We start from the raw sequence: 23,357 nt of genomic DNA, 5'->3' as shown, positions 1-23,357 counted from the left end.
TCCTGTCTATGGGATTCTCCAGGCAAGAATACTGGAGTGGGTTGCCATGCCCTCCAGGGGATCTTCCTGACCCAGGGATCGAACCTGCCTCTCAAGTCTCCTGTATTGGGAGGCTGGTTCTTTACTACTAGCACCACCTGGGAAGCCCTACATTCTCCATTAACCCCTGGCCAATCGCTGGGCCTTGTTATCATTTGGAATTAACCACCCTAGAAATCTTGAACTCCCAGGAGGTCTGAGTTTATACTAAAACCTTGTGAACGTCAGCTTTGTTTCTAAGCAGAAATCATACTAATACTTGGTGTGTGTGTGTGTTAGTCGCTCAGTCGTATCCGACTCTTTGTGACCGCATGGACTGTAGCCCGCCTGGCCCCTGTGTCCTTGGAATTCTCTAGGCAAGAGTACTGGAGTGGGTTGCCATTTACTTCTCCAGGAATACTTTGTAGACTATTTCTGTGTCATTTTATTTAATCCTTATGACAAATAATCATTACCTTATTTGTTTACACATTTCCCATTTGGTCAAAACTGATTCATCGTACTAGAAAAGCATCAAGATTTCTTACCCCATTTACAGAGAAGTGGAGTCAAAGTGAAATGTGGGGCTGAGGTAGGAGGTGGGCTCCAGGAAATGCAAAGAGGAGGCTGAAAGTGAAAGTTAGTCACAGAGTCGTGTCCCACTCTTTGTGATCCCCTGGACTGTAGCCCACCAGGGTCCTCTGTCCTTGGAATTCTCCAGGCAAGAGTACTGGAGTGGGTTGCCATTTCCTTCTCCAGGGTAAGAGGAGGCTGGATGATTGTAAATGTCCAACCTGGAGCCCGTCTGTCTCTTGCTTCAGGGCCATGGTGTGTGCTGTGTGCTTAGTTGCTCAGTCATGTCCAACTCTTTGCAACCCCATGGACTTTAGCCCACCAGATTTCGTTGTCCATGGGATTCTCCAGGCAAGAATATGGAAGTGGGTTGCTATTCTCTTTTCCAGGGGATCTTCCCAACCCAGGGATCAAACTTGGGTCACCTGCATGGCAGGCAGATTCTTTACCATCTGAGCCACCAGATAAGCCATGGTCAGTGTCTTTTTGAGGCAGTTTTGAAATTTCCTAGTTCAGAGGTACTGAGCCACTAAAGCCATATGAATAAAATTCAAGAATGTCATGGCTACTGCCTTTTATTGAGTGCTTACATTGAACCAACAAGGGTATAAACAATATGTTTTATCCTCACATAGTATGAAATAGGTACTATTACTACCCTAATTTTTATATAAGGAAACTGAAGAGTTGAATAATTTGCTCAAGATCACACAGCAAGTAAGTGGCAGAGACCAGATTAAGTCTGTAACTTTTTTAAAATTGAAACTGTTTTTTCAAAATTGTTTATTTTTGTTGTTTTGAGAGGGTTTCTCTCTAGTGGCAGTGTGCGGGCTCTAGGTACCAGGCTCAGTAGTTGTGGCTTGTGGACTCCAGAGCACAGGCTCGGTGGTGTCAGTAGTCGTGGTGCAGGAGCGTAGGTGACCCGTGGCGTGTGGAGTCTTCTAGACCAGGGATCAAACCCATGTCCCCTGCATTGGCAGGCAGACTCTTTACCACTGGACCACCAGGGAAGTCCTAGTCTGTAACTGTTTAATTCTTACACAATTTGTGGCACCCTTACTCTTAGAAAGTGTTCTCTTGACTCCTTAGAATATTAGGGGAAAAAGAAAAACTCTTGCATTTTAGCTCAGGAAGTGGCCTTTGGTTCTTTCAGGCACACCCCTTTGTACTAAAGTCCTGAAAACTGTAATGACCTTGATAAGGTCACTTCTATGCCAGGGTAGAGCCAAGTCTCCCAGTCCCTGGATCCCCAGGCCAGTGCTTATTCTGCTAGACAGCATTCCCTCTCCTGTGGAAGACCTGATTTGATGGCAGAGATGACTCTTAAGGAACCTATCGTATTTTGACAAGTGTGCCTCAGTCACAGGAGGGAGAGTAGCAGAGATCATTATTAAGGTCACAGATGACCTTCTTGAGGTTCATTCCAGCCTCAGGCATACAACCTAAGAACATTCCTTAGCCAGCAAGTTGTTCTTTTCCATTCTATTTCTTTTGCCCAAAGCAAACTGTTTGTGAGTTATCTGATGTCTTACAGTCTCTCTTTTCATTTTGTTTATTTGGTTTTGCATGCGCGCACTGTGACTAGTTAGGAAGGCTACAAGGTCATTTTAGTGTTTTCCCACAGAGACTCAAAACACCTAACATAACATTAATAGATTAATTGTAGGAGGAAGTGGATTTAAAATGCTTTGGCCAAAGAGTGCCTTTGGGAGGGGCCACTGTAGCTGCTGACCTTGGAGTCAGACCTAGGAAAGAATTCTTCTCTGTAAGGTATTTACCCTCTGTGGAACTAGGGGTCAGATTCTTAACCTGTCTGAGCCTTAGTTTCTTCCTATGTAAAGTAGTGGTTAATAGTAATACCTCTCTTACAGAGTACTTAATGAAAAATGAATACAGTAGCATATGGTAGGTGCCTGTCACTGAATGGGCCTTAATAAGTAAGAAGAACACAACACTTTCTTTTGAGAATAGCGTAAAATCTGCCTGACAGCCAATTAGAGCTTCCTTGATGAGGAGGCTTTGTAATTATCTGCTCTGTTATGTACAGTAGGATTTCTACATGGGGGGGTTGGGTGGGGCAACCATTTGACAGGAAAGAAATATTCTAATTTAGTTGTGCCGTTGTGATTTAGGAGCTGATTTCTAGTGGACCGCTGTGAGGTCAGTATTACTTACGAATGCACAAAGTTGTAGGATCATTTATTTCAGTGTTAAAGTGAAATCACTCAGTCATGTCTGACTTTTTGCGACCCTGTGGGCTGTAGCCTACCAGGCTAACTCCGTCCACGGGATTCTCCAGGCAAGAGTACTAGAGTGGGTTGCCATTTCCTTTTTCAGGGGATCTTCCCGACCCAGGGATCCATCCGAGGTCTCCCGCCTTGCAGGCAGACGCTTTACTCTCTGAGCCACCAGGGAATCCTGTTTCAGTGTTAGGTTGTCTCCTAATCCCCTCTGTTAATCTCCAGGTGCTGAGTGATCATGGTTCTCATGAGAAGAAAATGTCTTCACATTTGCCAAAGAGTAATGGTTGTTAAAATCAGAACAACCAGTTTTATCATTATGTCCAGAAAGAGACTTGTATTATATTCATTTAAAATTTTTTCTGATTGTAGAAATAGTTGAAGAAGGACTGTCAGCTTGATTTGTAGTCACCTGGATAACATTTTCTTTAAAGTAAGCAGAAAGACAACATTGTAGAATGGTCCAGGAAAAAAATCTCCCTGCCTGCAGAAATTTTTGCCAGGTTGCAAAATTTGCTGCACCCTTTCCACAGTTTAGTCACTCAGTCGTGTCTGACACTGTGACCCTATGGTCTGCAGCACACCAGGCTTCACTGTCCATCACCAACTCCCAGAACTTGCTCAAACTCATGTCCATCAAGTCGGTGATACCATCCAACCATCTTATTCTTTGTTGTCCCCTTCTCCTGCCTTCAGTCTTTCCCAGCATCAGGGTCTTTTCCAGTGAGTCAGTTCTTCTCATCTGGTGGCCAAAGTAGTGGAGTTTCAGCTTCAGGATCAGTACTTCCAATGAATATTCAGGACTGATTTCCTTTAGGATGGACTGGTGGATCTCCTTGCAGTCCATGGGACTCTCAAGAGTCTTCTCCAACACCACAGTTCAAAAGCATCAGTTCTTCGGGCCTCAGCTTTCTTTACTTCCATGTTTACTTCTGCATTTACCCTTTGCACACTTCTCTGTGTTTTAGCTGTGAAGCACCTGATAGCAGTGAGGCTGCCTCTGTGCTCTTTTTCAGTGTGGGAGTTGTATTTTCCATTTTGGTTTAAGTTCTTACTTGTCTGCAGGTTTCATTTAAATCCATTGTACTTTCTTTTATACAGTGATCGCTTTCTCATGGATAAACTTAAGGTGCAATTTAGAGAGAGGGACTAGTCTAATCTTTCCATTTGAATGTTTCCAGTAGAAAAGGTTTAAATTAAGGTTCAAATCTCCGTGTTCAAGGCACATAAGATATCCTATTAAAATGAACACCCTCCATTTAAAATCGACAGTATATTGTTATAAATCAAATTCAAGAATTATTCTTAAACACATTCATGAATATAAGCTAAAATAGTGATCTTTTGAACAGTGCTTCAATAAGTGCTTCAGTGACTCACAGGAAATTATACTGGAGTGTAGAGTATTTTATATCTTATCATTGGCTTACATTTGTTAGAGTTACTGAGGGTTTTCAGAGTCCCTAATTACTGTTAACCCTGTCCTCAGGAGCTGCAAATTTTCCATTCCTGTGTCTGTATGAAGTGGGATTCTTTGCCCAGTATTAAGAAAACATATCCCCTCACCAGTGGCATGATCTGTCCATTTAAGAGAAAAAAGAAAGTACACGCTATCTGCACAGTTGAACATTTTTGTGTTTCTTAACTCTCTCAAAAATTATTATTGTACCCTGAAGGTAAGTAGCTTAGAATTTGCTCATTATCAAATGACAAAGTTGGGGCCTATTTAAGAAGCAAAGCATACTTGGTTGGCAATTATTTGAGAGGCAGAGGATTGCTATTTATGGTGATATTTAGTGTCATTGTCATGAAAAAGGGAAATGCCATAATGTGTGTAAAACTCCCAACCGTTTTGGAAGGTGGTCAGAATAGACTTGCCTGTAGTCTTCTTTTCATTCCACTAAAATGTGTAAGTTGGCCTGGAGCAGCATTTCCCAAGCTGTTCATTGAACATTAGTTCTTACACAATGCGAGTAAGTATCCTGGGGTGGGGGGGGGGGGGTGAGGAAGGATCCTTGACAAAATAATGGCCAAAGGCATTTCTTTTCTATATAATTAGTATTGAGAACGTTTGTGCTCATGTACAACCCTTCAAGAGAAAGAATACAGTATGCAGCGTTTCTCGAACTTACTGGGCCATGGAACCCTGTTTGTGAGAATGCTTGATCAGCATTTCATGTTATGACTTGGTGTGGAGTAGAGCCCAGTTGAGCAGTTCTGGTATAAAGAGTTTATGAATAAAAAATGAGTCCTTTGTATAGGCTAGCTGGGCCAGTAGTGGGAAAGGACTTCTCTGGGAACATATATGTTTCCAAACTAACATAGACTCTTAGGGATTATGTGATTTCAAAGATCATGTAGTCCCATTGCCAGTAGCAGTATTAACAGAAGCAGTCTCCATCTTTCGGAGCACTTGCTGTTCATCAGGCACTGCGTTGTTATTCTACATGCATCATTAACCACTGGTCTCTCTAGAATAGTTGACCATCCATTGGTTTTCATTTATGCTTTGGAGAATATAATTTATTTTTAAAAAACAAATAATTGAGAATTTATAATCCACTTATGCAGCCATTTACTGAGCGCCAGCACCATGTTCTTTATTCTGATGATATTACCATTGCTCAGAATGTTTCTGGGACTTCTTTGGAGATTATCTTCAGAACATCTATCAGATTTTTTGAAAAATGTGTTGACATACTTTTTTATTTTACTTGAAGGTGATTTTGATTTGGAAAATAGCTAATAGTGTTTCAGGACCAAGTCAGGTGAAAAATAAGGGTCAGAAGTTACAGTCTGGCAGCCCTCAATTTTCTTTGATCTGCTTATAATTTTTTTTAAAAAACTAACTTGAAAATGTGAAGATTTATCATTTAAAACAATCTGGTTTCCTTTTTCTTTTTTTCTAAACCAAACAAAATAATACTCCTTATGAAGCCATTCCAAGGGTTCTGGAAGAGATAATGAGGGTAGTGACACAGGGAATGGGCATAATGGATGTTCTCTGTGATGCTATTTACAATGTTTTAAAATTGAAGATTTTCCTGGTGGCCCAGTGGTTAAGAATAAAATTGAAGACATTGAGATTATTCATTAATATGGGACTCTTTAAAAATTGCATCCATTCAGTGGAATGTCATTCAATTATTATAAGGGATGTAGGTCTTTATTTGATAGGGGAAATTATTCACATTATTTAAGTGAAAAGATTACAAAACAGTTGGTATAGTATTTTTGTATGGTATTATCTAATTTGGGGGAACTAACTTAACCTCATTTCATTTATATAAGAAAAGCTTTTAAAAGTATATAACCCAAAATACTAATGCTGCTTGATTCTGGCTACTTGGATTAAAGGTATTCTTTCAAAACAAAACAAAACAAACTCAAACCCACAAACCTGTAACAGCATCAGTGCAAAACTGCTATATATATCCATTTCATCAGCCTAGTGTATAATAAGGCACACAACAAATTTAATAGTCAAATGAAAATGGCTTTGTTTGCCAATCTCAACATATGAAAAGTTCATTTTTCTCTAGATGTTCTCATCTCTTGATATTTCCTGGGAACCCCGGGTTTACTTACTAGTCCACAAGAGTCAATTAAGGACACCATCAATAAAATGTTCAGGCTGCTAAAGAGCCCAGTTTCTTTGCTGCTATTTTTGCTTCTGCTGGAATATGGTGTAACCTCCAAGATCAAGTGATCTGGGGTACTGAGCAAGACCCTGTCCTTAGCAGGATTGTCATGGTGGTTGAGACCAGCTTCAGCCCGTGACTCTGGTTCTTTAGTCATTCTTCAGGATGCTATGTCAGGAGTTGTGCTAGCTTCAACTTTTTGTGTGTCCAGGATCTGGCTTTTGCTTCTTATATTGAATCTGAAGCTGTCACTGCGATGGACCAGCATTCCTCCATGGCCCTCATCAGTTGGAGCTGAGTAGTAACTGCTCCCCTCCCTCCTTTTTTGGCTGTGTTGCATGGCTTGTGGGATCTTAGTTCCCCAACCAGAGATCGAACCCAGGGCCCCTGGTAGTGAAAGTGCCAAGTCCTAACCACTGAACCACTGGGCAGTCCCCCAGGAGCTGCCCCTTTGGATGAGGTGTGCACTCTCCAGTTCCCCTCAATCCCCATTACTCCTTATTATTTCATTGACACTGTGGCCAGGTTCAGTTCAGTTCAGTTGCTCAGTTGTGTCTCACTCCTTGCGACCCCATGAACCGCAGCACGCCAGGCCTCCCTGTCCATCACCAACTCTCGGAGTCTACCCAAACTCATGTCCATTGAGTCAGTGATGCCATCCAACCATCTCATCCTCAGTCGTCCCCTTCTCCTCCTGCCTTCAATCTTTCCCAACATCATGGTCTTTTCAAATGAGTCAGCTCTTTGCATCAGGTGGCCAAAATTTTGGACTTTCAGCTTCAACATCAGTCTTTCCAGTGAACTGCTACTGCTGCTACTGCTAAGTCGCTTCAGTCGTGTCCAACTCTGTGCGACCCCATAGACGGCAGTCCACCAGGCTCCCCTGTCCCTGGGATCCTCAAGGCAAGAACACTGGAATGGTTTGCCATTTCCTTCTTCAGTGAACACCCAGGACTAATTTCCTTTAGGATGGACTGGTTGGATCTCCTTGCAGCCCAAGGAACTCTCAAGAGTTTTCTCCAGCACCACAGTTCAAAAGCATCACTTCTTCAGCACTCAGCTTGCTTTATAGTCCAACTCTCACATCCATACATGACTATTGGAAAAACCATAGCCTTGACTAGACTGAGCTTTGTGGACAAAGTAATGTCTCTGCTTTTTAATGTGCTGTCTAGGTTGGTCATAGCTTTCCTTCCAAGGAGTAAGCGTCTTTTAATTTCATGGCTGTAATCACCATCTGCAGTGATTTTGGAGCCCCCCCAAATAAAGTCAGCCACTGTTTCTGTTGTTTTCCCATCTAATTGCCATGAAGTGATGGGACCGGATGCCATGATCTTAGTTTTCTAAATGTTGAGCTTTAAGCCAACTTTTTCCCTCTCCTCTTTCACTTTCATCAAGAGGCACTTAAGTTCTTCTTCACTTTCTGTCATAAGGGTGGTGTCATCTGTATATCTGAGGTTATTGATATTTCTCCCGGCAGCCTTGATTACAGCTTGTGCTTCCTCTAGCCCAGCATTTTTCATAATGTACTCTGCATATAAGTTAAATAAGCAGGGTGACAATATACAGCCTTGACGTACTCCTTTTCCTATTTGGAACCAGTCTTAGGCCAGGTTAGGGTTTGATTTATATCTCTGTTCTGAGCACTGAGGATATATGTAGATATAAATGAGACACAGTTGCTTTCTTCAAGAAGTCCTTGCCTGGTAATAGAGACGTGTTAAAAAGTAATTCAGTATGTGATAGGTTCTATAGTCAAGTGTATATTTAAATGTTAACTAAGCACCTACCACATGCCAGGTATTAATGTTGAGTGCTGTAACTTATCTCATTTAAGCAAGCATTTCTGTGAGTTGGTGTTACTTTTTTATTTCCATTTTACACATGAGGAAGTGAGCTCCGAGATGGTTAAGTAACTTGGTCAAGGTTATAAAGCTAGTAAGTAGGTAATTGTGATTTAAAATCAGTTTTCTGACTATGAGCATCAATTCCCACTCTCCCTTCTTTGGAATCATTAAAGCTTGACCAATGTAACAAATGCACTGGTTCTTATCTTAGGGTGTTTTTTAGGGCAAGATGATACATATGTCTGGTGAGAGACTCGTGAGACCAGGACTGGGGAAGAATATGAGTTAGAATCGCAGAGGCTCTTGGTCCACAGCAATGTTAAGCTAGAGAAAGCTAACCTGAGTGGGACTTCCAGATGGAAATTCTAGGGTAATTTCTCTTCCCACTTGTTGTTGTTAAGTAGTTTCTGACTCTTTTGCGACCCTATGGACTGTAGCCTGCCAAGCTCCTGTGTCCATGGGATTTCCCAGGCAAGAATACTGGAGTGTGTTGCCATTTCCTTCTCCAGGGGATCTTCCCGACCCAAGGATGGAACCCATGTCTCCTGCATTGCCAAGTGGATTCTTTACCATTGAGCCACCTGGTAAACCCCCACTGGTGGCTTGAATTCTACTAAGGTGACTGTTGATGAGAAACAGGGATTGAAGTGTTTTTCTTGCAAACTGCCAAGAACTAATAAAAACTATGCCAAAGACCATCACAAAGTATCAAGGGGCATGTTTGGTTTAATCTGGTGCATCAATAGTGGAGTCAGAGGTAGACTTTTGGAACAATAACTAGACCTCAGCTGGGATTGTTGGTGAAAGGCACGGATTTCCACCATAAAGCTGGGGAAGATTTTTAGTAGCAGCTGGTAGTCCTCCTACACTGCTCTTTAAGGCTCAGGAGTTGCTTTCTGCAGGGTTGCAGAGTATGCTGGAGATAAAAAAAAGAGACATTACTTCATAGTAGCTTTGGGGCCTTAAGGAGCTAGGCCTTTCTGAACTTTAACCCCTATGTAAAACAAGGAATTTGAATTGGGTGACCTTTAGTATCCCCCCCCCCCCTTTTTTAATGCTTTTTCAGACACAGTACAGTATACTTTACGTATGCTAGCTCATTTAATTCTTAGAGTGACTCTGATACAGATGGTGATATCCATGTATCACTGATAAGGAGACTGAGGCTCAGGGTTAGCCTCGTGTCATACAGTTAATAAGTAGAGGAATCTCAATTTGGAATTAGCTCCTTCTGATTCCCAGTGTTTAGTTGTTTTGATGTGAATAAGCATATTCCTCTGCTTCCCACCCCTCAAAGCAGCTTTTTTGCTTCCTTGCAGCTGACCTGACCCCCAGTCTTACGAGGTTAGGCAAGGCTCTAGCGTGAATAAGGCACACAACTGGCCTATTGGCCTTCTGCCTTCCCTTCCAAAGTTGGTAGCTATTCAGGATCTAAACCTTTCAGAAAATAACTGCAATATCTGTAACTCTATGTAGCTTCAGGAATCGTCCCACAATGCACTCTGTTAGCATATCTGAGCTCTTATTTAGATGCTGTAGTGAAATTGCCATGCAGTCCTTTAATATTTTAATGTATAATCTTTTTAATGATATAGTTGTTTCTAATCCTTATAAATTATACATGTGATTTGCTACTGGTTAAATGTTTCTAGTAGTTTAGCAATAAATTTTGTATCATATTATGGAGTGCTGTTTGTCAGATACTCAACTGGATCTCTAACCAACAGATGAAATTAAACATCATAGTTTTTTAATGAAGTTGGGTGTGATGACTAATGCTATCTATGCATACAGTCAGCCTCTGTCTGTGTATACTGAACTCACAAATACAGAGGGTCAACAGTATTGCACCACCTAATATAAGGGGCTTGATCATCCTCGGATTTTAGTAAATGTGGGGGATCCTGGAACCAGTCTCCCATGGATACCAATGAAGGACTGTAAATGTGACACCTGAGAATTTCCTTGGACTTGGGCCTGGGGTGCTCTATGTCTTGGTAAGCATTGTAGTGCCATGGCAAGGTTACCACCCTGGGTGGGACCTGAGTGTAAATCCTAGATGAATGGCTAGGGGCCAGTTGCTTAACATCTCTGCACCTCAGTCTTTCTCTAAGAGAAGTTAGTATGGCAGTCATTGGACAGTCCACCTTGCTTCTTTTTCAGGAAACTGCTGGATCTCTGCATATGTCTATGATGACCTCTTATGTAAAATTGAGGAATTTCTAGAAAGGATCTCATTTGTCTGCAAAACAGTTGTGTTGTTTAGTCCTGGGATATTTTGTTTTGATGAGAGGAAGCAGATCTAAGGAGATCATTAAAGGCCTCAGGTAATAATGAGATGTTTCTATTTGAATACTTTTTAAAAAAATTTTTAACTGATTTTCACTGTATTAGGAGGCTTCTCTTAAAACATAAACAGTTGGGCACGTAATCCATAAGTCTTTGACCACCACTGGTAAACTTTAGTACCCTAAATGTCTTCAGTAACCACGATACTTAAAATTCATCAGCCCTGCTGCTTATTCTTAAAAATGTGGTAGAAAAGTTAATCCTCTTGATATTAAAATTCTGTTATATTGAAAGCTAATCAGCAATATTTTGTAACCACCCTAAATAAATTAGTTAACCCATCAAACTATATTGTTTTAAATAGTATATTCACTAATGTTCACTCTTTGCCAGTTTTCCCCCCCTTTATCATTATATTTTCCTCTTGGGTTCCTGGTGGACTTTCTGAAAATACCACTGTACCTGTCACTAACTTCATACACTATCACAGAATTTTTCTACTTAGATTCGTTTATATTTCAAAATAATGAAATGTGTGTTTTTGAAATTACCAGGGACATAATGACAGATGCCTTTTTGGAAATCTTGCAGACTGTTGTATGACCATTGGTATCACTCTTTGTTACTTTAAAGAAGCTGTATTTTCTTTGGAGCCATTGGATTTAGCCCACCCAGTTTTTTTTTCTTCTTCTGTTAATGCTCAACAGAAAGCTGAAGATAGTTAAGCCACAACTTTCCAACCTTGTACACATTGCTTTTCTGGTTTACTGCCATAGGATCCTGTAGCAGTATCTTACAGACATCTTTGATGGCCAATCAGAAGCAGTTAAATTACCTTAAATTTTTTTAAAATGGAACTCTGACAGCCAATAAGAAATCCTTTGGGTGGGAACTGTAACAGCCCTTTCGGGTGATTTTAAGAACACTTCTAAAATTTCAGAATCTTCTGTTTTGGAAGCACATGTGGCCCTAGTGCATCTGCTGTGTGCATTTGCCAGGCATTTTGAAGCCTTAAGTTCCTTGTAGTTTGAAGTCTGGATCTGACCCCTGTTCTGCTTCTCAAGGTAACTTTAAAACAGGAAGTGTGCAAAGGAGGTAACTGATGACGTGAGCAGCCAATCATGGCTTTGTGTTCTTAGCTGATAAAGCAGCTCAACCAATGGGACTACTCTGGAGGCAAGGTTTGGTGTCAAATAGCATGCTAGATTGAATGCCTTTGACTGTTAAAGTGGAAGGAGGCTGCAGGGCTTCATTGGAGCCTCGGAGTTTTTCACTGAGGCAGGGGTCAGCTGAAAGACAAAGAAAAATGGCGAATAGTTTGCTGGGGGGTGGGGGGACAGCTGTTCGGGCTTTCACTGGAGTGGACATTCCAGACTCAGGTTTCTGCATCTCCTGCTGCCTTTTGTTTCCTCCGTCCTTTTGTGGGGGGGAGGGATAGGAGTGACTTAAATTCTCCCTGTCCGAGGAGATATAAATAACTACATGTAAAATTAATGCAGTTCCCGGTAAGTTTAATTCTTTGTTTTGTGTTAAAATGGTAGAAACTGTTAAGCTTCAGAGAGTGTAGACAAGTTGCACTGTTTCAGAAAATGGCCACTTTACATTCCATGCATACCTTTTGGTGCACCTAGAATACCTTGCTCTGTTTAGATTTTGCATGCCCTTCAGCTAGGATTTCTTTTCCTAGTTCAGTATTGACTAGAGCAGGTACATGAAGGAAGGCTAATCATTTTTCCGGGGCACACAGAAGCAAAGCACTTTCTCTTTGCTTTCGGTAAACTTAACTGTTTTCCAAATAATTTTCCTTTGTTCAAGTGCACTGAACCTTTCCTATAGAATGAGCTGAGTTGTTGTGAGACTTTTTCTGTTTCCATGCACTTTGTTGACATTTGTGTTTTCAGAGGTGGAAGTAGCACCATTGCTGTTCTAAATTTGTGTGAAAATATGATTTGCACTGGGATGCAGGTTCTAATGGTAAAGGCCCACATGCCAATGTGAAATTCTCCCATAACTTTCTTGATTTACCTGTCTGCTTCTGCATTCTAGTAAGTACCAGTTAATGAACAGCCTTTGTTTTAAAATGCACATTTTAGCTTAGAATGCCAGTTAGAAACATCTCCACTATATTGGCAGTGACAAGAACAAATCTTTTTCCACCAGTTTCACACGTTTTGTTAGGTGTTGATTTGGTTCCTTAAAATGATGTGAGCAAAATGCTTTACATTTTCTATATGAAGTCTTTAAAATCCTAATTTTACCTACAGTTTGTGAATAGGAAAGTAAAGTGTATAGGCACCCTGTCTTTTGCCCTTGGTTCCCCCCCACCCCCCCTTTAGGGATATGAAACTAATGTAGGTTGCTGGCTAATTGGTAACCAGCCTGTTCTTGTGACTAGTGAAATCTTCCATCTCATGTACTAAGATCCATAAGACACTTGATTCCAAAAAGCAATTCTTTGTTTTCTTTCTGTTTGCAAACATGGAATGAAGGTCATTGGAACATTTCTGCAGCAGACTTAGCATGGAGCAGTGGACCGGCAGCGCTCAGCCTCTGGGGAGGGAAAAGGAGCAGGCCCTGTCCGAGAAGTTTGGAGGCTGTTAGTTTGCCTTCCCCTTGAGTAAAGGATTTACCTGAGAGAATCGATGGGGGTTTAGATTTTGGGTTCTTGGAATTGGAGTGATATAGCAGTCAAAGTTGCTAAATACAGGCCTCTGTCGTTGCTCGGAAAAGTGACCTTGAAAAACTGCCGAGGAGTTGAAAGATTGAAGGACAAAGTTTGTTTATGCAGATTTTGGACTGAAAAGCTTCTATTTAAGATGAAAAGAAGCTGTACTTCTGATGTTCAAGTCCAGTGGTTAGTAGGGTTATGTTATAGATTCAGATTAGGAGTTTCCAAGCAATACAGCAGTGAGGCTGCGTTCATTTTTCTCTCGCGCTCTTCTTCATTCCCTCCCCCCAGCAAAAAAATTTTAAATCCTTCTGGTATGATGGTTGAGTGAACTGCCTAACATTCAGAATTCCTTGCATGCTACCTTGTCTTCTATGTAATCTAGAGGATTCTTAGTGAAGAATGGTATTTCAGGAGTTCAAAGTAGTTATGTTTGTGAAACTTCTTTTGGGAAATTGGAATGCTTATGGTAAGAAAACAGTCCTTCTTTACGGAAAAAAAAAAAAGGCAAATGGTCATTCTGAGAAGTTAAGTCCTAAGAGAAAGGAGTACGTGTTAAAGATTACTTTTTAATAGATTATTATTTTAGTTTAAATTTGTTTATTTACAAGTTATTGATTTATATGTTACCAGTTACTCCGTTTTTTAATACGGGATTTAAAAAACAGTTGTAGATACTGAATGACCCTGCTGGTCCTGGGAGAAGGCCCGGAGCTGGGGAGGCAGAAGGTAAGTGGCTCACAGTATGAGGCCTAGGTAAAACTCTTTTTTAACTTAAGAACTTTGTGGATTTAGCTTCTTGGAAAGCTGCTACCTCTAGCCTGGGTCCTTAACCTTTTTAGGGTCATGGTCCCTGAGAATCTGACCTACTGCCTGAGAAGGCGCACATAGACATGCCTGTGCAGAGCCCCTGGTGACTAAGATATTTTCCGGTATATATTGAATGGTGTTAATATGATCTCATTTAACACTTGAGCCAGATAAATGTTTCCCAGAGAAATGAAGAAAACTCTACTTCCATAAGACGCAGAGACCCAGAGCTAACTATAACTTAGGCTGGTGGGTGGGTGCACGTGTGGAGGAGAGGCTTACATGGGCTCTGAGGTTTGGATATTTATTAGCTCTGATGATGGTATCTGAGGCTGCATGGCGCAGTAGCACAGCAGGAGATGGTGTGTTCTGCTATCACCAGCTTTGTGAGCTTGGGCAAGTCAGCCATTTAGTGTCAGCTTCCTCACATGTAAAAATGGAACCTAAAAATAGCGCCTTCCTATTTAGTGGTGAGTCTCAAATAAGATCATGTATGTCAGAGTGCTTTGTAAACTGTGAAGTGCTGTGTAAACGTTGGTTGTTACTAATCCAAATTATGGGTTAAATGCTTATGGAGATAGATGTGGCATCAAAGAAAATGCTGTTATTTTAATATGTTTAAAAAGAGTTTGTTTAAACCTGACACATCTCTTTTTAAACTGGCTTCACATGCCTTCACCTGCATATTCCTGTTTATGCTTATAGAACCCCATGTGATGCAGACTTTGAGACCATCAAACATTCCTTTACCAAGATTCCTATGGAAGAATCTTAACCCTTTAGTCAAAAATCAAGGATCTCTTAGAGCAAGGTGAAATGAGAACAGTGATTTTTTAAAAACCCTTGTTAGATTTAGGGACCTCTCAGAATAAACACCGGGAACCTGTTCTGATTGTATACTAAGATTTGCAGTATAATGCAGGTAAGTTGTAATAGTTGCAGATGTTTAACAGGAAGGGGTTACATTTTTAGTTTGTGCACCAAATATTTATAAAGTAAACGGGAGCCACTTTTCATTTGCTTAGTGGTCATATGATCTCTTTTATGTCAGTTTTCAAACTTGTAAGCTAGTGAATGTTCGGATGAAGACTTAAAAAATACTTGGTCTTATCAAAATATAAATGCGGGAATAAATTTCTCACAGTTAATACCTATTGTAAGATATATTCCCAAGGTAAATTGTGGGAACTCATGGGGTTTTCTTTCTTACCCATTTTACATGCCTGGTGTCATCTATTTTTAGGGTCCCCCCCCGACCCGGGTGGTGGTGGTAGTGGATATTTTATAATCTATTTGATTTCCGGTCCTATTAAGTCATTTCCTCTCAGGCATGGTCAGTCAGCATTGATGTCTGCCTCCTTTCTGTGTGCTGAAAGAGTCATTTTTATGAAATAAGGTTTGGCAAAATTGGCATTGGCCTCTACAAATAAAATTCTAGTTTCAGGGATGTGTATGTTTGAAGACAGCAGTCATGGTCACTGGGAACATTTTGTTTCTAAAAGAAGACAGGGATCTCCTTTTAAAGAAGCAGTTTACTTTTGTGGAGGCTCCAGTAACCCAAAAGGCACTTTTAAAGCTAATCGTTTGTACATGGTCTTCTTCATGAAAGACGTTATTTTTGCCTGTCCCTAATCCCAATGAAGTATGCATACAGAGTGTGTATACTGTTAAGTTAGCCCAGTGAAAATTATTTAGGGATCTAGCCTGATTCCCTTCTTGTGAAATGGGGAAGTTGAGGCCCAGAGAGGTTAGTTGTCTTGGTCTTCCAGCCTTTTCGTAAGTGGTCAGAGATTGAACTCCAGCTCAGTTCGTTCAATGTTTCTTTTATTCCTCTAGGTTGTTTTTGCTTACTGTGTTTCCTATTTGTCTTCCTTTTTGGTACATCTGTACAGGTTTGCTATATGAATACAGAAGGGACAGAGAGCAAGTGGGCCGTGGAAGACGTTCAGAAGTCTTCATGTGGAGTCTGTCGGTTAAGAAAGTCTGCTGTGGCAGCAGACTTACTGTCGTTTTTGGGATCTGAAGATCTCTGGCCTCAGTTAGTTGCTTATTCAGAAAGCTGAGAATCAGCTAGGAAGCTAATGGTGCCCACCTGGTTGAACTGTCCCGGAGAGCAGGGTCTCTTTGATGCATCCCTTTCACTGCAAGGAGTAACGGCACACGAACAACGCCTGCACGCAGCCAGTTCTGTTGTTGCTGTTAACACAGCTCAGGAACATGCTAATTCCCAAACAAGTTTGGGCCTGGTTCTTCAAGTGGTTCCTTAAAGCCAACCAGTAGGTAATAAACAAAGATCCCAGGATCTTTTTAAGCATTTACCAAGACTGAATAGAAATCATTGTGTATATACTTTCAAAGGAACATTTTAACTATGCCAACTTTAATCATTACTGCCAGCGAAATTAGTATTGTATATCTGCATATGTGTGTTTGGGTAGTTGTAGGTTTGATTTTTGTTTTTATTTTATTTTGCATATTCTCTGGTAGACCATAATGTACTTGAAAATTTTTAATTTTTCCCTTTTGTGGCTGCATTTCTTTTAACTACCTTCATATATTTGAACAAAAGATATAGTTTATTGAAAGAAGAAGAGCTTGAATAATGTAACTCGTTCTATTTAAGTCTTGAGGTATACTGTGACTGAAAATTACAGTAGACACAGCTGGATGATATCTACTTCACGTCTGCTTAGTTTTCTTTGTAATTGGCTCTTTCTGCTACCTCTGTTGGGCTTGGCTCTTTAGAATTTAGATTCTATTTGCTTTATCACCCATATCTTCCTGTCTCTCTCCTTGGCATCGAAAAGCCAGACTCCACTGTTCAGTAGTTGGCCAAAGTTTTTCTGTAAGAGTATTTACTATAAACTAAGTTACAACTCTATCCTGCAATGAAAAGGTGCAACTGAAGGATAAGAAATGAAGATAAATTCTAGTGTAAAAGCAGAACTAAAGGGAAAAAAAATCTTGTAAATGTTTAACTTTAAAGTGGCATAACATAGCTTGTGACCTTGTGTTCCTTAGTTCAGAGGAAGAAAGGATATATAAAAATAACCACAGCAAATAGCAGTGCTGATTCGCTTGGTTATCCTTTTTTCTTGGAAGTTCTGTCATTTTGGTCAGTCTCCATAGTTTCAGTTATACAGAAAACTAAAGAGAAGACCTGCTTAACTGGAAATATCCAGACACAATTAGTTTTTCCTTTATCTACCTACGCTATATAGTTCTTGTGTGTATTTGTGTTAGTAGTTCAGTCATGTCCGGCTCTTTGTGACCCTATAGACCATAGCCCACCAGGCCCCTCTGTCCAGGGAATTCGTCAGGCAAGGATACTGATGTGGGTTGCCATTCCCTTCCCCAGGGGATCTTCCCAATCCAGGGATCGAACCTGCATCTCCTGTGTCTCCCACACTGCAGGCGGATTCTTTACCACTTGAGCCACTGGGGAAGCCCCTGTGAGAAAATACTAAAATTGAAAGTTTTATACTTCTTTCACTAATTCACCTGCATGCATGTCTCATTTATGTGGAGATTTCAAAAAAATGTATATAGATAAAATTGGTGTATACTGTAATTGTTGTAATGCTACAGGATCTAACAGTCTGGTAGGGGAGACAGATGATGTATATCAAATGTATTAAACTGATATGGAAAGTATAAGCAAAAGGCACAGAATTCAGAGAAGGGGAGACCCTCTGGCTTAGGAATGAGGGAAGGCATTTAACTGGGTGTTGGACTTGGAGGTAGGGGCATGAGCACTTCAGGCATGGGGAACAGGAGGAGCAGCATCATGATTCAAAAGGTGTAGTGTGGGCTGAGAGCAGTGAATGGTCTAGTCTGCATAGTGCCTAAGGATGTGAGTTAGGGATAGGTCCGTCCGTCCCAAGTCGCTTCCGTCGTGTCCGACTCTTTGCGACCCTATGGACTGTAGCCTGCCAAGCTCCTGGAGTGGGTTGCTGTGCCCTACTCCAGGGGATCTTCCCGACCCAGGGCTTGAACTCTTGTCTCTTATGTCTCCTCCATTGGCAGGCAAATTTTTTACCACTCACGCCACCTGGGAAGTCCTGAGGGAGTAGCAAAAGAAAGAAATCTCAGAAGTGAGTTGGGGTCAGATATTGGAGGGCCTTGACTGCCAAGCTAAGAAATTTGAACTGTCTCTCCTTAATAATGGTAAACCATTGGAAATGTTGGGTGATAGGTTCATATAACATTATCAGAGCTGTGCTTTTATAATATTCATTGAATATAACTGTAGAAATGACCAGAGGATCCTAGAAATAGTAAACATTATGCAGTGACTTCACATACTAGGTTCACAACCCATAGGATTATTGTGAGGGTAAAAGAGCAGTGTAAAAGGCTTAGAAGCATACTTGGCACACAGTCCTACATGAGTAGCATTAGCTGTTATCCATCATTTTTGTTATTACATGAAAGAGATGAGAACCTGAGCAGACATAGTGGCAATATGAAGAAAGGTCAGGAGATGGACACTGTTATTACAGAGTTTACCAGTTGATTAGAATTGAACAGAAACTAGGATGACTCAGATTTCAAGCCTGGGAGACTGGAGGATGGAAATAGAAAAGTTAGAAGGAGCAGGTTTGGGGAAAGAAGAAGATAGATGTAACTTTAGACAAAAGGAGTTAGAGTTCTGGGTGGCTTTCCAGTTGGAGATGTTTAGCAAGCAGGACTGGAGCTTTGGAGAAATACCAGAATTGGTAAAATATGTTTGGAATTTAAGCTCATCAAGATCATAACTGAACCTGGGGAATGGATGGGAAATCAAGGGAGAAGATGGACAGAGGACCAGAAGAATAAAGCTTCGTGTCCATGACGGAAACACAGAAAAGGCTGGACCCTGAAGTTGAGACATCTAGAAATGAGCATGGTGGAGTGCCATGCATGATACACGATCTTGTCACAGGTTAAAGTGAGCAAGGGCATCAGTATTATCCCATCAGTTCAGTTCAGTGGCTCAGTCGTGTCCGACTCTTTGCGACCCCATGAGTCACAGCACTCCAGGCCTCCCTGTCCATCACCAACTCCCGGAGTTCACTCAAACTCATGTCCATCGAGTAGGTGATGCCATCCAGCCATCTCATCCTCTCTCGTCCCCTTCTCCTCCTGCCCCCAATCCCTCCCAGCATCAGGGTCTTTCCCAATGAGTCAGCTCTTCACATAGGTTAAATATTAAGAAAGGTAATACTAACATTTTCAGTGTGTGCCTTGATATGAAGATTAGAAATACTGCCCTATGATGTGGCCTTCACTTTTTCTGAAAAAGTACAAGTGTTTCCTTGAAAAGTTATGCAGTAGCTCTTTGAAATTAGTTATGTATATGTTTATGTATATGTGTGTGGATGCATAACCTCAGGCTTTCTTGTTTAAGCTCTTAAATATACACACACATCTCCATCCAGTGCAAAGACTTTTCCCTAAGTTGCGTCCACCTAATCTTATCACTGTTAGCTTTGTAAAGCCTCCAATGGCAGCGTTCTGCATGAAGCCAACCATAAATACACAAGTAGGAATTTGGCAACATTTACTTAGCAAGTAATTTATATCCACATGGTCATGATAACACTGAAGAGCAGCACACATAATAAATTACCAGGAATAGGATAGCCTCACCTGTAGGATTAAGCAGATTTCTAGGCTAGGTAGGTTGTAACTATCCTCAGTCTAACAGAGGCAATAAGAACTTTTTCATTAGAGGAATAGTGATAAGTTTCCAGCCATCTTCGTTGTTTATATCCTGAACTCCATGATTATTTCTCTTCTGGTAATTAACAGGCAAGATGTTCATAACGCTACCCTTGAAGGTAGTTAAGTAACGTAATATGTTTGCATGAAACATAGTCCTTTACAGTTAATGGAGTGATTTTTAAAGTTTTTGTCAAACAAGATAGATGAACACAACTCTTTCTTTTCGGAATGAAACGTAGTGCAAATAGGTAGCATACTAGTATGAACACTACCATTATGTTGGGGAATTATCTAAATGTACTAAGATCAGAGAAATAGATGAAGGATTTCCAAATGGATACAAGGTTAGAATTGTGTTAGTTGTTCTCTAGTGTTCCTTAGATGTGCAAACGTACACTTGTGGTATGTATTGGGCACCTCATTTGAGTTCTTACCTTGAACCACAGAGATGAGTGTTTTTAGATGAGTCATTGTGTTCTTAAATAATCAGCTGCTTGTATTTCCTAGCTGCGATTCATAATCTTCGTTTTATCCCTGTTAAGGTAGTTAGAACAGGGATTTTGGTTCTAAGCGGAAAGGCCACATAATTAAAATAACATTGCCACTGTGTTCACAGTGTGGCTGTGGCAGGTGATTCCTCCTCAGAATGTGCAGCAGTGGAAGTGGCTTCAGTAAGTGGGGGCTAGGCTAAGGCTGTCCCTCTCAACCACAGTGAAAAGGTAGTGACTTCTCATCATCAGGCCCCCAGAGAGTGAACTTGATCTACTGGACCTTTTTATGTCTACTCTTGGTTGGTGACCAGATAGTCCCAAGTCCTCGTCCTTATGGGCAACTGCAGCTTTAACAAGCTTGAAAACCTTAAACTTTCTACTCTGAAATATATAAGAATGTGACATTTTAGCTTTTGGGGGTATGTTCTCCAGGAGGATGATCAGGAAAACAAAGATAAAGGGCTTGATGGATTTATGTTCCAGGCTGAGAAGATCCCTAGGTTCTCAAGTGTTCGGTCCTTTGCTGAGTTACCAGTGCTAAAGCGGGAGGAGAGCATGCTGTGAAAGAGCACAGAACTGAGAATAAGGGCATATGGGTCGTGGTTCTGGCTTTGCCATATACTTGCCCTGTAACCTAAGACATGCCCCTCAGTCTTCTGGATTAAGTATCTTTATCTGTCAGATGGGAACATTAGTATTTGTGTTTGTAGTGAAGAATAAATGAGATAACGTAAAGGAGGAAAGCTACTTTACAAAGTGTAAAGCATGTACAAATGCAAAGGATTAGCATAACCATCTCCGTTGCTTTGCATTCTTTGAAGTGGTCTTTACATTCTCTGTTCCTGACAGCTGTATACACAGAGGTGGGAGATTTAGCGTTTGGTTGACTTGGAGGATTTGTTTATTCTCGTGCCCTTGCTTGCTTGCTTCTAACTTTCAAATCAGTGCTAAAAGACACTAAGCAGAGGGCAGAATTTAGTGTCTGTGAATCAGCAGAATCATGTAGCTAAATCAATAAAGCCAAGCTCTTACTGACACTCTTCTAATGCCCTCCGAGTTTTTTATCGAGAATTCTCCAGTTTTTAGATAGATTAATTCACCAGCACAATCTTCCATTTTTCAGTGGAGTCTATGATTAGATAATTATGAACATTTTGTGTTAACATTTTCTAAAGTAGAACAGGTTTCTTCCCATCCCCACTTTTTTTTTTTTTACTTTTCCATTGTATTACTACACAACAGTTATTGCACAGCTGAGCTTAGGTACTTGAGAAGGGATTTCCCCATATGCACATTTCAAAGAAAAGAACCCAGAGTGAAGGTATCTGGGGTCTTAAAATAGTTCTTGAGGAGCTTGTGTTTGTTCATTAGTAGATGTGTGTTGAGTCCCCACTATGTCCAAGCCATGTTTTCCTTGAGGATGTGCCAGAAACAAAGATAATTAAATAAGAACAGGGGAGAAAATAGGAGCACGAAAATTTTAGGCTTAAAAAATAATGTACCTAATAATAGTAATGTGCCTGAAGAAAGTGAATACGCTAATTATAGAAATAGATTTTATTGGGTGTCAGGAATGGTTTCTTGGGGAGAAAAAAATTTAGTGATCACTGATCGGTGACTGTGTATGTTTAATTTCTTACAGTTGTACGTAGTGTGAAAGCAAGCTCCTTAGCAGTGCTAGTCCCCCCAAAACTTTAGAAAGTTGGTTCCAATCCATTAGATAGTCTCATAAAGTACTTCATTCACAACATGTTCCCTTTACTCCAAGATCTTAGATGGAGGTAGAAGCAGCCAGGGCTCTTTTCAGAGCTCAAAACAGAATCTTTCTCTTGGTTGGTGGGGCCAGATAGGATGGGATGCTGCCTAGATTCCAGGTCTCCTCCACTTTCTAACATAAAAAACAAGATTCCTTTTGCAAGACAGAACAGCCACATACTCCCCGCTTATGAAGTCTGAGGTGTCCAAGGAGACATGTTCTAAGAATTTTAGTTTTTTTGGATTTGTCTAGAGAGAGAGCCTGCATAGCTACTGATCATTGACATTCCCAAGGATTTAAGTTAAGAGCGTACCTAATCATATCTATCTTGAATTCTTTGTTTGGAACTAGTACATTCATTCTGAATTTAAAACTTTAAAGGGCTTCAAGTTATTTTATATTTATAAAAGAAGTGGAAGAAGATTTCTCAGTGCATTTGTTTCTATGCATCTGACTCTGCACTCCGGAAACTCTAAGTAGTCTAAATTAGAGAAAGAAGCAAATTGGGTTACTTGTTACTGTATGTAAGGGAGATTGGTCTTTTGGTGTGGTACTGTGTTTGAAACTGGTCAGACCAGGATAGATGACTTGTCTAGCTCTGAGCAGTGATTTTGATATGCCATATGACATTTACATGATACTTGGTATTTTTCAAGGCCTTCTTACATGTGTTTCCCACTTGTATGCTGCAGCTGCCCTGTGAGGTGACCAGAGGCCTCAAGAAGTTAAGTGACCAGTTAGTAGCCAGAGAACAAGAACCTCCAGGTCCAATAGATTTTCTTTATGTACTTACCCTGTACTTTACTGCCCCCCACTGTTTGCAGCTGAGTATTCATAGGTGCTACTGACTGTCCTAGAGACAAGCAAGAGGGAATGATAGAAAAGAGAGTGAGGGAGCAAGAGACACAGAGAAATAAGAGAAGGGGATAGCAGTGAGCTATCTTCTCTTCCATGAGCATCTTCTCTTCCATGTTTTCCACAGAGATTTTAGGAGCAAGTGGATTAAAATGATCTTTTAGGTAAAGGATTTGAGTCAGTGATCAAAGCTGAGATTGCTCATATCTCTGAATAGTTTGCATACACACGCACACCTTAAAGCAACATAAAGTGAGAATGAACAAGCTGTGCTTTAAACCGAGAACAGAATTTTAGAGCTTTTGTATTTCCAGCTTCTCCATTTACTACATGTGACCTTGAGCACAAAGATACCAACCCTTGGCTTTCTTATCTGTAAAATTGGAATGATACTGATATCTTTGGCACTGAGCTGAGTGAAGATCAACTGAAGATAATGTATGAAACAAGTATTATGTAAAAC

At 40.7% G+C, this 23,357-nt stretch overlaps 1 protein-coding gene across 8 annotated transcripts in view; it reads left to right on the top strand.

Annotated features, from left to right (window-relative positions):
* NFYC (nuclear transcription factor Y subunit gamma) overlaps positions 1-23,357 on the top strand; it is a 65,261-nt gene that overhangs the window by 4,689 nt on the left and 37,215 nt on the right. The window contains exons 2-3 of one of the 8 annotated variants that reach the window (XM_061412348.1): positions 10,483-10,646; positions 13,945-14,005. The exons of 1 other annotated variant lie outside the window; for it this stretch is intronic. The gene's annotated coding sequence lies outside the window, so the exon portion shown is untranslated. Of the gene's footprint in view, positions 1-10,482; positions 10,647-11,839; positions 12,114-13,003; positions 13,205-13,727; positions 13,746-13,944; positions 14,006-23,357 lie in introns of those variants that run through there. 6 more of the 8 variants (XM_061412346.1, XM_061412350.1, XM_061412351.1 and 3 more) reach the window with 6 other exon arrangements.

Source organism: Bos javanicus, chromosome 3 (genome assembly GCF_032452875.1).
Source record: "Bos javanicus breed banteng chromosome 3, ARS-OSU_banteng_1.0, whole genome shotgun sequence".
Lineage (NCBI taxonomy): Eukaryota > Metazoa > Chordata > Mammalia > Artiodactyla > Bovidae > Bos > Bos javanicus.
Note: the sequence above shows the minus strand (reverse complement) of the source record. Positions and strands in the feature narration are given on the sequence as shown.